A 13124-nucleotide genomic window follows, 5' to 3' on the forward strand; every position below is an offset into this window, starting at 1 on the left:
AACTTTCTCAAGAGATCACAAGATACCTTTGTCAGGGTTTGGATATCAGTGTTAATGCACATTGGATTCTCTAGAAGCAGACTTTGAGATCGAATTTGGCATGAGAGAGGTGTTTGTTTAAAAAGGAAAAGGAGCAGGATTTGGCTGAGAGAGAAACTGAACAGCAAAGCAGGCCTGGGAGAGCCTGGGGGGTACTTACAGGTGCCCGCAGAGACAATCCCTCAGAGCTGTCCCCCATTTATGATATCCAGATTTAGTAAATAAAAATACAGGATACCCAGTTAATTTGAATTTCAGATAAACAACAGGCAACTTTTTAGCATAAGTATGTCCCATGCAGTATTTTGTCTGCCAACTCTACTCTCATTGGGTCAGGATGTCTGGATCAGGATTCCTGAATTTTGATCAGTCATTGACTGTGGGCCAGCCCAGGAAAAGTATGACCTTGGAAAAAATGGCTTTCTGCAGCAGATCCTATTTAGGCTGTCCCCTCTCAGGCAGACCCTAAAGGAGCTGAGAGCTGGGGCAACAAACTTTTCCTTGAAGGGAGATCTTGGAGGCTTATATCTGTGTTCCCTACGGATTCATAACCAAGTGGTCTCAGCATAAACTTACAAGTTACAGATAGGGTTTTAACAAAGGAACTCCAGTAGCTCCACACTTTGCTGCTTAGTGTTGGACTCGTGTTGGTACTGCAAATGAATAAGCTAACAACAAAGCTCTTTTCAGTCAACTGTGAAAGCAGTGAGGCTCAGAATATATCCATGGAAGAGAGATCTGAACTGAAGAGTTCGGAGCAGGGCCAACTTCACGGATGTGTGACTACTGCAGTCACCCAGGGCCCCATGCTCAGGAAGGCCTTGCATTTGGTTTCTTGCTTAGAAGTTTCTGTCTTACAATTCTTAGTCATTTTATCTTTGATCTTTTGTTAGTGAAATCTGATGGGACAATGGAGCATGCCTGTGAGCAGAGGACATGCACACACAGTGTGACTGTCTGCCATTCCTTATGTCCTCATTCATGAATAAGTTTGAAATACCCAATGAGCACAGAATTCTGGTGGATTAACTCTACCTGGGAGTTCGGTGAGACTCAAAGTGAATAGAAGTTACATAGACTACATCTACGGAGAAGGCAATGGCACCCCACTCCAGTACTCTTGCTTGGAAAATTCCATGGCTGGAGGAGTCTGGTAGGCTGCGGTCCATGGGGTCGCTAAGAGTTAGACATAACTGAGCAACTTCCCTTTCACTTTTCACTTTCATGCACTGGAGAAGGAAATAGCAACCTACTCCAGTGTTCTTGCCTGGAGAATCCCAGGGACTGAGGAACCTGGTGGGCTTCCATCTACGGGGTCGCACAGAGTCAGACACAACTGAAGTGACTTAGCAGCAACAGCAGACTACATCTATGACTGATAAGCCCCCAAAGGACATGTTTCTACTTGAATTAGAATTTTGACTTCAGAAAGAATACAGGGGCATTCTAAGAAATACAAATGATCAAGGAGCTCTAACATGTCCTTTCTTACGTTATTTCCCTGTATTAGCCAACCACTTATGCTGAAAATGATGACATAGAAAAGGAAAAATGGGGCAGCCCACAGTTGTTTTTTCTATTCTCTCAGATCTAAACTCATCAGTAAACTAAAGGGAGAGTGTTGATAGAATGTATGTGTATCAAGAAATAAAGTGATTGTTTCCATGTTAGGACTATAGTAAAGTAGTGTTGCAGTGATCTTTGGGGTACATGTCCTTTTGAATTATGATTTTCTCATGGTTTATGGTCAGTAGTGGGATTTTGCATTGCAGTACAATATGGGATAGCTCATATTTTTAGTTTTTTAGGGAACCTGCATACTGTTCTCAATATCCAACAAAAGATAAATGGATAAAGATGTGGTACATATATACAATGGAATGTTACTGAGCCACTAAAAGGAACAAAATAGGGTCATTTGTACGGACGTGGATGGACATAGTCTGTCATGCAGAGTGAAGTAAGTCAGAGAAAAATGAATATCATGTATTAATGGATATAAGTAGAATCTAGAAAAATGGTACCAGTTCAGTTCAGTTCAGTTGCTCAGTCATGTCCGACTCTTGGCAACACCATGGACTGCAGCATACCAGGCCTCCCTGTCCATCACCAACTCCTGGAGTTTACTCAAACTCATGTCCATTGAGTCAATGATGCCCTCCAGCCATCTCATCCTCTGTCATCCCCTTCTCCTCATGTCTTCAATTTCTCCCAGCATCAGGGTCTTTTCAAATGAGTCAGTTCTTTGCATCAGGTGGCCAAAGTACTGGAGTTTCAGTTTCAGCATCAGTCTGAATATTCAGGACTGATTTCGTTTAGGATGGACCTGTTTGATTTCCTTGCTGTCCAAGGGACTCTCAAGAGTCTTCTCCAACACCACAGTTCAAAAGCATCAATTCTTTGGCACTCAGGTTTCTTTATGGTCCAATTCTCACATCCACACATGACTACTGGGAAAACCATAGCTTTGACTAGATGGATCTTTGTTGGAAAAGTAATGTCTCTGCTTTTTAATATGCTGTCTAGGTTGGTCATAACTTTTCTTCCAAGGAGCAAGCATCTTTTAATTTCATGGCTGCAGTCACCATCTGCAGTGATTTTGGAGACCCCCTCCACAAAAATAAAGTCTGTCAGTTTCCACTCTTTCCCCATCTATTGCCATGAAGTGATGGGACCAGATGCCATGATCTTAGTTTTCTGAATGTTGAGTTTTAAGCCAACTTTTTCACTCTCCTCTTTCACTTTCAACAAGAGGCTCTTTAGTTCTTCTTTGCTTTCTGCCATAAGGGTGCTGTCATCTGCTTATCTGAGGTTACTGTTATTTCTCCTGGCAATCTTGATTCCAGCTTGTGCTTCATCCAGTCCAGCATTTCTCATGATGTACTCTGCACATAAATTAAATAAGCAGGGTGATAATATACAGCCTTGACATACTCCTTTCCCGATTTGGAACCCGTCTGTTGTTCCATGTCCAGTCCTAACTGTTGCTTCTTGACCTGCATACAGATTTCTCAGGAGGCAGGTCAGGTGGTCTGGTATTCCCATCTCTTTGAGAATTTTCCACAGTTTGTGGTGATCCACAGAGTCAAGGGCAGAAGTAGATGTTTTTCTGGAACTCTCTTGCTTTTTCAATGATCCAGTAGACGTTGGCAATTTGATCTCTGGTTCCTCTGCCTTTTCTAAATCCAGCTTGAATATCTGGAAGTTCATTGTTCACGTACTGTTGAAGCCTGGCTTGGAGAATTTTGAGCATTACTTTCCTAGCCTGTGAGATGAGTGCAATTTTATGGTAGTTTGAGCATTCTTTGGTGTTGCCCTTCTTTGGGATTGGAATGAAAACTGACCTTTTCCAGTCCTGTGGCCACTGCTAAGTTTTCCAAATTTGCTGGCATATTGAGTGCAGCATTTTCACAGCATCATCTTTTAGGATTTGAAATAGCTCAACTGGAATTCCATCACCACCACTAGCTTTGTTCATAGTGATGCTTCCTAAGGCCCACTTGACTTCTCATTCCAGGATGTCTGGCTCTAGGTGAGTGATCACACCATCTTGATTATCTGAGTCATGAAGATCTTTTTTGTGTAGTTCTTTGTATTCTTGCCACCTCTTCTTAATATCTTCTGCTTCTGTTAGATCCATACCATTTCTGTCCTTTATTGTGCCCATCTTTTGGATGAAAAGTTCTCTTGGTATCTCTAATTTTCTTGAAGAGATCTCTAGTCTTTCCTATTCTGTTGTTTTCCTCTATTTCTTTGCATTGATCACTGAGGAAGGCTTTCTTATCTCTCCTTGCTATTCTTTGGAACTCTGTGTTCAAATGGGTATATCTTTCCTTTTCTCCTTTGCCTTTCACTTCTCTTCTTTCCATAGCTATTTGTAAGGCCTCCTCAGACAACCATTTTGCCTGTTTGCATTTCTTTTTCTTGGGGATGATCCTGATCACTGCCTCCTGTAGAATGTCACAAATCTCTGTCCAAAGTTCTTCAGGCACTCTGTCTATCAGGTCTAATCCCTTGAATCTATTTGTTACTTCCACTGTGTAATCGTAAAGGATTTGATTTAGGTCATACCTGAATGGTCTAGTGGTTTTCCCTACTTTCTTCATTTTAGGTCTGAATTTGGCAATAAGGAGTTCGTGATCTGAGCCACAGTCAGATCCCAGTCACGTTTTTTTCTGACTGTATAGAGCTTCTCCATCTTTGGCTGCAAAGGATATAATCAATCTGATTTTGGTATTGACCATCTGGTGATGTCCATATGTAGAGTCTTCTCTTGTGTTGTTGGAAGAGGGTGTTCTCTTTGCAAAACTCTGTTAGCCTTTGCCATGCTTCATTTTGTACTTCACAGCCAAATTTGCCTGTTACTCCATGTATTTCTTTACTTCCTACTTTTGCATTCCAGTCCCCTATAATGCAAAGAAAAATGGTATACATGATCCTATTTCCAGGGAAGGAATAGAGACTCAGACATAGAGAATGGACATGTGGACACAGAGGGAGAATGGGAGGGTGAGATGAATTCTAAGATTAGCATTGACATATATACACTGTTGCTGTTATTCAGTTGCTAAGTTGTGTCCAACTCTGCAACATCAACTGCCACATGCCAGGCTTCCCTGTCCTTCACTATCTCCCTATTTTGCTCAAATTCATGTCCATTGAGTCAGTGATGCCATCCAACTATCTCATCCTCTGTTGCCCCCTTCTCCTCCTGCCCTCAATCTTTCCCAGCATCATGTGTAAAATAGATAGCTGGTAGGAACCTGTGATAAAGCACAGGAAGCTCAGCTCAGTGTTGTGTTGACCTAGATGGGTGGGAAGGGGGGAGGGGCTAGGAAGGAGATCCAAGCAGGAGGGGACATGTGTATACATATAGCTAATTTACTTCGTTGTACAGCAGAAACTAACACAAAATTTTAAAGCAATTACATTCCAATTTAAAAAGTCAGAAAAAGAGAGAAGTGAAATGAAAACAGTTGTTAGTTTTTTACAGTGTTTCCATTTTTCTGGTAAGAACAGAAATATACATGAATATACTAACTATGAAATATAAATTGTGATTTCAGCGATCCTACATGAGTTAACTGCTCTTATATCTGCATTTAATACTAACATCACACAAAATAAACATAAACAGTACTATTTATGTTAATAGTTTACCATTTTAATTTTTCTTTACTCAGAATGACATTAAATCGCTGATTAAAAAAAAATCATGGCAAGCCTAGAGAGAAACTTCAAGAAGAAAAAGGTTTTATCTTTAAACACAGTCATTTTTTCCTGTGTTTTGAACAGGGGGCTCTGCATTTTCCTTTTGCTCTTGGGCCTGCAAATTATGCAGTGAGCTTTAGGTCAGAGAAATAGAATTGGCAAGAATAAATGAATGGTGTGGGGCAGGATCCTGAAAATCAGTTTTAGGAGAAAACACTGGTTTTCCACGACCATGACTATCTGTGGATGGACCTGCAGTACTTTTAAAAATTTGCTTTCATAACTTGTTACTTAACCAGCACTGATTTTTCTCTCCTCGTTCAATTATCCATTTATTGAGAGTTTATTGTGGATACAGCAATGAGCTAAGAAATATGAAGGAGGACAAAGTGGGGGTAGGCTACAGGGACAATTCCTTTGAGGAACTTGCATCTGAATAATAGAACTTTTCTAATTATTTCTAGATTCTGAGATGCACCTACATCACAGCATGCCTGCACATATACAGACGCATATTCACATCTGCCATTTTCCCTTCTTTTAATCATTTTCTCCCTCTTCATCCCAGATCACCAGTCATTTCTATGGTAATGGTGATGGTGGTGGTAATAATGATGATGATGATAGTGAACGTTATTCTAAATACTTTACACATGCTGATTCAGTTACTCCTTAGCAGTAACTGAGCTATGAAGTGAAGTGTTAGTCACTCAGTCATGTCTGCCTCTTAGCGACCCCATGGACTAGGACTCACCAGGCTCTTCTATCCATGGGATTCTCCAGGCAGAATACTGGAGTGGGTTGCCATTTCTTTCTCCAGGGGATCTTCTTGACCCAGGGATCGAACCCGGGTCTTCTGCATTGCAGGCAGACTCTTTGCTGTCTGAGTCATCAGGGAAGCTCAGCTGAGATATATACCCTTTCAATCTCCATTTTACAAAGGAAGAAACTGAAGCACAGAGAGGTTATGTAATGTGTCCAAAATTGAACAGTTAGAAAGTGAATGAGCCAGGATGTGAACTAAGGTAATTCCCATTATGTTGCACTATAGAAATTTCCCCAAAGTTTTGGGTAATAGTGATTTTGAGCAGTGGTCTTCAGATTTACATACGTGTACTATGGCAGAAGGGAGATACTACAAATTCAAGCAAAGTTTTAGGGGATTCATTTCCAGACTCTCAGCTTCACAGAACTCTCTTTCCTAAAAATAGACTGCCCAGGGCAAGCCTGTCATTGAGGCAGGTTCCCTTTTGCAATAGCCCTTTTCTCTGTCTACAGAAAAGAGGCCCTCATACTGAATCTTATTATCTCCAGGCTCATTGCCCTAGAGTCCAACACACTCCAGAGTGCCAACCAAAGTGTAATTTAAAGTATTGGTAAAAGTGTTGAGAGAGTGAGTGACTTTTAAGACTGGGCAACAATATTCTTTACATTTCAGGGGTTTCTTTGTTTGTTTGTTTGTTTCACATCCCTGTTACCGACTATCATGCAATTATTAAAGTGTTAGAATCTTCATCTATTAGTTCAGAGCAACCCTGCCCAATAGAAAGGTAACGTGAGCCATATGTGTAATTTTAAGCTTTTATAGGTACATTAAAGGGAGATAGACAAAATTTTAATAATCTATTTTATTTAACCCAATATACCCCAAATATTATCTCTGTATGTGTAATCAATAAAAATTATTTGTTAGGTATTTCACATTCTTTTTTAAAACTAACTCTTAGAAATCTGGCATGTATTTCATACTTCAGCACAATGTAATTCTTTTTTTTAATTAATTTTTATTTAATAAATGGTACAAAGCACAATGCCAAAAACATTAACAGTTAAAATTTCACCAAATGAAAAAAATACTACAGAATACACAGTTGTAAAAAGCTACATTAAGTTATTTTACAACTGTCTCAAGCTGCAAAAAGAAAAAAAAAAACAATGCCATACCTAAGTTATCCCTCTCTCAAAATAATGCCATTTATGTTATAAACCATGAGCACCCCATCAAAAGACGGGAACTGCTTTTGTTAATTCATATATATATATATATATATATAAAACTGTATCATTTTGCTATACACCTGAAACAAACACAACACTGTAAATAAAATATAGTACAATATAAAATAAAAATAAGTAACAGACCTTTGGGGCTTTATACCGAGTTAGCTCGTGCCTTTGTTGGTTTTCTGTGAGTCATAGTTTCTGGGAAGTGAGCAGCTCTCATTCCTGTAACTCTTGTAATCCAGTCATTCGTGTGCCTCCTTCATGAGGATTCAGTATGGCTGTGGTGCTGTTATCCCTCTGATAGGAACTCTAACTCGGAGTTTCTAATTCTATGTTGTCAATGTAAGTGAAGGATGACCTAAACAGGTTACCAACTGATAGACTATTAAGAATGATTTGTGATGACAGATCAGTATTTGAATTTTGTCATATAACTTAGAAGGCGTTCTAAGAGTGGAGTGGCAATTTTATAACAAAGCTACTTCAATTCCCATCTTCTTATTTAAGTGACAAGTTTTCTTAGTATACGAATGGAACAGAAGAAGCAAATTTGTGCTGCATCTTGTTTCATTCTAAGGATAAGGTGCATTCATTCATGGATTCATAAACTGATCATGTAAAGATGATTTTAGCTACCTTATTAAGAAGTGTATTTCCATTAAGATTATATTTTTATGTTTAATAATTATTTGTCAAAACTATATTTGTTGTTTCCAATCAGTTTTAAAATGATGATTGTAATGATATTTCAATCCTGAAGAAAATTGTAATGTGTAATGCCATCTGATCAAAGGAAATTAAAAAAATAGATTTCCATTTCAATACAGTATTTATTGCATAAAAGAAAAGTAGGTTAATTAGTAGGTCTTCAGAGAAAAATATATTACAGTACCTAAAAATTCTGAGAGAGACAGCACCAGAAATAGAAAATAAAAAAAAAATGTAAAATTTCTGGCAGTTAAAGAAAAACTTGTTCACATAATTTTTTACGTAAATTATAGTGAGTAGCACTGTAGTAATAGATTCCTTTCAGTACCTTTAAGAGTGATGTAATAGTTTATTTCAAAATGGCAAAACTTTAAATATCTCCTTTGCACATATTTAACATTTTAATGAAAACATTTAAAGGTCAACTTAAAATTTGTGAAATAGTATTTAGTTTAATAAAACTTTTAAAAGATACATTAGCATAAAAGTTTGAAGGCCTCATGACCTGCAAGAATTGTCTTGTAACCTAAGAATATTGTTTCCTGTTCTTCTCTGTTATATACTCCTTCAGCTCTTTTTAATGCCCAGAGCATTCTTTGAAGTTGAAGAAATCCCTGTGACAAGAAGGAAGGAAGTATGAGAGAAAGGGGTGATAGAAACCTGTCAATTGTAGTGTCTCCAGAGGGGATATTTAAATGAGTAATCAATTTCACTCTTTTCTTCATCATGTTCAGGGAACTTCTGGCCTGCTTATTCAGTTTCAGAACTGCATCTCTCATAATTGCTTCTGGACCTGCATACAGCATTGATGAATAAAAAAGTATTTAACTTACAACTCCCCAGTGGAATAGCTGTAGGGGAAAACAAAGCAAGAAAGGAGAGTAAGATTTTTCCAAGAGAGAAAATTAAGCAGGACAGTGGCTTTCACCTTGAAAATGGAAAGTGAGATGAGTGACCGACAGAGGCATAATAACCAACATACAAAGAACAAGGGACCAAACTAGCTGTGTGTTCTTAGTCATTTAACCTCTTTGAGACAGTTTCTTCAAAAAAGAGGGGAAAACTCTTAGATGTCACTGTCAGGTATGAATGAGAGTAAGTATGAAAAGTATGACAAAATGTTCAATATTAAAAAAAAATATTGTAAGAAATTTGTGAAGTTGGCCAGGAAAAGAAAGAAGCATATTGAACTTATCGAAAAAATGAGGCCAGGAGATTCGTTTTAATATATTATGGTTTTCCTCTTCTAAGCAGTGCCCTTTAAAAGCTATATGAATATTTCAGAGATACTATCATGGCTAAGACTTCTCTTTTGGGAATGTCTTTAAGACACAGTAATTTAGAATACTCTGTCTCTTCAAGAGTATTAATAAAGTTTTGATTTTGAGATAATTGTAGATTTACATGCAGTAACAAAAATAAAATACAGAGATATATTGTATACTCTTTCCCCTGATTATAGCATCTTGTAAAACTGAAGTACAATATCACAACCAGGATATTAACATTGATGGAATCCACTGATCTAATTCATGTTTACCCAATATTATTTGTGTGTGTGTGTGTGTGTGTGTGTGTGTGTAACAGGACATATAATTTTGTAAAAAAAATATAGATGAACATTTTCATAATTATCAGTCCCTTGCCTACCTACTCAGAATCTGGATCAGAATTTGAGGACCCTTAAAAAGAAAAATAGATGGAAATCTTCAGAAGCGTCACTGCTTGGTAAAATTGTCCTGGGGTTGGGAAAACCTTAATAAAATACAAAATGTGCAAACTGGAAAGGAAAAGTTTGACACATTGGAGCATATCAAAATGAAAAGCTGTATGGAGAAATACACCATTAACAAAACTTAAAGGCAAGATATAAACTGGGGAAAGATATTTGCTATGTATATAAAGGGCAAAAGATTAGTACTGAAAATACACAGTAAGATTCTGTAAATGAATATGAAGACAAAATACACTATAGAAAAATGAAGATTTTAGGCTAACACTTGATTCATGGAAACAGGAGTATAAACAAAGCATAAGTGGAAAAATGCTCAATTAGGGAAATACAAGCTAAAGTAACAAAATATTACCTCTTACTATTTGTAACAATTTGCAGGTTGATAATATAAAGTGGAAATGAAGAAAATAGTAATAATGACTCCTATTAATTGAGCATTGTGTGTGAATTATCAAATTTAATCCTGAAATAAGAGCTCTGAGGCAGGTGATATTCAGTGTAAGTTGAATGAGCTGCCTTGAAGCTAGTATCTACTAAAGCTTAAAACTGTACATACCTCATGACTCAGCAATTTCACTTCTTAGCATCATCTACCCTGGAGACCGAGTTGCACATGTGCACAAAGAAAAATATGCAATAATGTTTACTGCAGCAGTGCCTGGAACAGTGAAAAATTGGAAACGAACTAATTGTCCAATAATAAGAGAATGGTTAATTGTTTAATTCTAGCTTGAATGAATGAATAGAGCTATCGATACTAACATGGATAGATCTTCATAATATATTGTTAAGTAGTAAAAGCAAGTTATAGACCAATATGATTTATACTAAACACAGCATCAGCTCTATATATTTTACTATGCAGCATATATACATGCATATAATATATATTAATCTTAATTAAACTTAATTTTTATTGAGAAAAAACTAAAGCTCAGAGAGTCTAAGCAACTTTCCATTTGATATTTATGAGACATCTCAAAGCATTGTAATTACTTATTGTTTATGTGCAATGGCGGAAGGATACACAGGGATAAATCAGGTTGCTAATCTCAGTTCTCCTACTAACTGGCTGTATTATCATTGATAAGTCACTAACCCCTCAGACTCTCATTATTCCAGTTGAAAAATGGCAATTATAATACCCATTTCTCTTACAGGGTTGTTTTCAGGGTAAAATGGGGTACCATATATAAAGATCTTAGCACTGTACCTGTAACAAAGGAACAAAACTTGGTAACTATTCTTTTTGAATTTATTCTTTTTAATAACACTGAGAAAGTAAAAGAAAAACAGCACTAGTGCTTAACTCTGGGAATGTTCAGTTTGTTAGGAAGAGATTTGTTATGAAATATTCTCTTAGTTGAGCTTTTTTCATGAGGATAGGAAAGGTATAGTAGGCTGTAGAAATAGGATACAGGAATGTGGAATGCAAGCTGGGGTGAAACACAATGGGAAATTTGATGAGATACCTTTGGCTGAGTCAAGAAGTGGGAGTTTGGGTAAGACTGTGAAAGAACTTGATTGCCTTGCTCTAATATTTGAGTAATTCTACTGATCAAGTGGAGTATTGAAGGATTTTAAATAGTCATGGTTAACCCAAGATGGCAGAATAGGACATTTATTGTGGGGGGTGGAGAGGGGGAGAAGGAAGCTTTAACTGAGGTCATGGCCAGGAGGGAAGAAGCCAAGCAGAGTCTGAATAGTAGGTTCAAACCGGTAATTAAAAGCATGGTACTTAACTACAAGGTCTAATGACTCATGTGTCATGAAACAGTAAGGAGAACCAGGGAAAAGTGAGAGGAGGCAGCTCATACTAAGAACTGGATAGAGTATATTACAAATCCTGCTAAAAACATGATTATTTCTTGTGGCAGTAGCCATGTATAATTGATTTACAATGTTTCAGTTATACAGAAAAAAAATATATATGTATTCTTTTTCAGATTGTTTTCCCTTATAGATTATTCAGTTCAGTTCAGTTCAGTTGCTCAGTCGTGTCCAACTCTCCATGACCCCATGAATCACAGCACACCAGTCCTCCCTGTCCATCACCAACTCCCGGAGTTCACTCAAACTCATGTCCACAGAGTCGGTGATGCCATCCAGCCATCTCATTCTCTGTCGTCCCCTTCTCCTCCCGCCCCCAACCTTTCCCAGCATCAGAGTCTTTTCCAGTGAGTCAGCTCACAAGATAGTAAATATAGTTTCCTGTGCTAGACTTGTTGTTTATCTATTTTATATATAGCAATTTCATTCTTTTTTATGGCCAAGTAATATTCCATTGTGTGTGTGTGTGTGTGTACATCTTGTTTCTTTATCCATTCATCTGTCAATGAACATTAGGTTCCTTCCATGTCTTGGCTATTGTAAATAGTCTTCAATGAACATTGGGGTGCATGTATCATACATTTTAAAGAACTTAAGAGGATTCATTTTATATTTACCCAGATACTTACCATATCTATTGCTTCATTTCAGAAGATCCAGATTTCCTTCTGGTATCATTTCTCTTCGTACTGAAGAAATTCTTTCAGCATTTCTTGTAGAGAAGTTTTCTTGTGACAAGTTGTCCTTCATCTGAGAATGGGCTTCCCAGGTGGTGCTAGTGGTAAAGAATCTGCCTGCTTATGCAGAAGACCCAAGAGAAGTGGGTTCACTTCCCGGGTTGGGAAGATCCCCTGGAGTAAGAAATGGCAACCCACGCCACTATTCCTGCCTGGGACATTCCACGGACAGAGAAGTCTGGAAGGCTGCAGTGTATGGGGCCACAGGGAGTCAGACATGACTGAGCACATCTGTTGTTGTTGTTGTTCAGGCGCTCAGTTGTGTCCAGCTCTTTGCAACCCCATGGACTGTAGCATGCCAGGTCTCCCTGTCCTTCACCATCTCCTGGAGTTTGTTCAAACACATGTCCATTGAGTCGGTGATGCCATACAACCATCTTGTCCTCTGTTCTGCACATCTGAGAATGTCTTCATTTTTGCCTTTATTCCTGACAGGTTTTTTTTTTTTTTTGGATATATAAGTTGGGATTGACAGTTCTTCACTTTTAGCATGTTAAAGATGTTCTACTTTCGACTTCCATGATTTTTGATGAAAAATTTGAAGTCATTTAAATCTTTATTCTTCTGCATGTCATGTTAACCTATCTGCTTTCAAGGATTTTTCTTTATCTTTGGTTTTCAGCAGTTGGATTCTGATGTGTCTAGATTTATCCCTATTTGAATTTTTCTGTTTGGGGTCTAACAATTTTCTTAAATTTATAAATGTATGCCTTTTACTACATTTGGGGAAATTTTCCTCATTATTTCTTCAAGTATATTTTGTATATGAGTTGTTTTCTTCTTTTATTCCAGGACTCCTGATGACCCCTGTTATACCATTTGATATTATCCCATGAATCCCCAAAACTTTGTTCAAATTT

The sequence above is a fragment of the Moschus berezovskii genome, chromosome X, assembly GCF_049115385.1.
Source record: "Moschus berezovskii isolate FMDL1 chromosome X, NW_MosBer_1.0, whole genome shotgun sequence".
Classification (NCBI taxonomy): Eukaryota; Metazoa; Chordata; class Mammalia; order Artiodactyla; family Moschidae; genus Moschus; species Moschus berezovskii.